A 2,008-nucleotide genomic window follows, 5' to 3' on the forward strand; every position below is an offset into this window, starting at 1 on the left:
GAAGGAAATAGTAAATCACTCCAGTTATCTTGCCAAGATCACCCCCAAATGGGGTCATAAAAAGATGGTCATGACTGAACAGCATTTATGTGGGATCCTTGTAGAGGTTTCAGATCTACCACTTACTATCTGTGTAACCTTTGACAAGTCATTCATTTCTGTATGACTCAGTTTACTCAGCTGTAAAAAAAATCACTGAAAAAGACAAAATAGGTTTCTTCTAAGTCTGTTTCCTAGCTGGGGAAAAAAAACCCAAAGGCATAGATCTCTAGTTAAGAGAGATATCTACTGGAGTTACTAGGGAGATATACACTGAGAGACATCTCTAAATACAAATTTAACTTGATTTCCTTCAAGGGTACTGGTGAAGCAGGTGATAGAGTGCTCAAGGTCTAGAAAATCTGAATTCAAATCAGAATCCAGACACTTGCTTCGCTGGGTGGTCCTGGGCACGTCACTTTACCTCAATTTCTTCATCTGTAATATGAGGATAATAATAGCCCCTACAAGGCACCTGGCACATGAGCTATATAAGTGCTTATTCCCTTTCCTCTTTCTTTTATACCAAAAATAAAAAGAAATTCCTATTCTACTCTAATTAGCTATGGCATGGGCATTGTACCCCCAAAACTATAGAAGTGTTTTCAGGCAAACTATAAGCATGGAAATTCCTTTGCTTCCTTCTATCCTTGTGACTCCTAAGCCCAAAAACATCTGATAACTCCTATAAGACTGAGAGGATTATCCCCCTTGGATTGTCCTTTAGATTTGAGATGGACAGAGAAACACCTCCTTGATAGCATCAAGTTGTCTCTCAGACATCCATCTGTCTCCTAAACTATGAGGGTCACCCCCCCCATGTCTTCAGGCAGACCCACTCAGATGACCAAACCCCCCCACCGAATACCTGAGTGTTTACCACACTAGAGTTATGTCTTCACCATGGCACAGAGGCCTATGTCCACTGCTATAAAGAGTTAAAAATCCCCAGAATTGATGTCATCTGGGGGACAGTTTTTAGTTTTTCCATCTATGCTGTCCTCCCAAGGAACGGCTCCCCATCTTGCTGTTCCACCTTGCTATCCTCATAGCCATTCTCAACATTACTTTCTAAATTAATAAATTTCTCTTTTTACTTTTTTTTTTATTTTTTTTTTATTTTTTATTTTTATTTATTTTAAACCCTTAACTTCTGTGTATTGACTTATAGGTGGAAGAGTGGTAAGGGTAGGCAATGGGGGTCAAGTGACTTGCCCAGGGTCACACAGCTGGGAAGTGTCTGAGGCCGGATTTGAACCTAGGACCTCCCGTCTCTAGGCATGGCTCTCAATCCACTGAGCTACCCAGCTGCCCCTCTCTTTTTACTTTTAAGCTAAGTTTCAGAGTCTTGCATTCTATTCCAACCTTCCCGAACCCCCGGGGTTCACCTCTGCACCCCACAACAGCTACACTAACAAGGAACAGGAATATATAAGAGTATAGATAAACTTTCAGTTGAGAATTATCTGCTTTAACAAGATATTAGTGATATATAGTACAGACAGTAAGAACAGACTCTCAGTGATATCTATCACAGACAATTAACTACAGAAAGAAATGGGTTTCAACAGGATATAGGGTACAAGCAGTTTTTCACAGAGCAATATAAACTTCACATGTTTTACTTACTCAGAAAACTACAAATTGATTAAAACTAAGATGAAGTTTACCTAAGCAACTAAGTTACTAAGTTCATAGTAAACTCCATTGTATACCCTATAATCAAATAATGCTAGCCAAGATCAAGATCTATCTCAACAAAGTCAGACTAGCCTGCGGTTCCAGAAAGAAAGTCAATAGTAATTCAATCACCAAGAAACATTTTTAAGCACTAACTAGACGGGCACAGGGCCAAGCTAGGAGGGATACAAAGACAGACATGAACCAGTCCTTGCCTTCAAGGAACTTATCACTCAGGGCTCATTAGGTGGGAACAAAACAAACAAAGGGAGTTACAACTATGATATGA

The sequence above is a fragment of the Gracilinanus agilis genome, chromosome 4 (genome assembly GCF_016433145.1).
Source record: "Gracilinanus agilis isolate LMUSP501 chromosome 4, AgileGrace, whole genome shotgun sequence".
Taxonomy (NCBI): Eukaryota; Metazoa; Chordata; class Mammalia; order Didelphimorphia; family Didelphidae; genus Gracilinanus; species Gracilinanus agilis.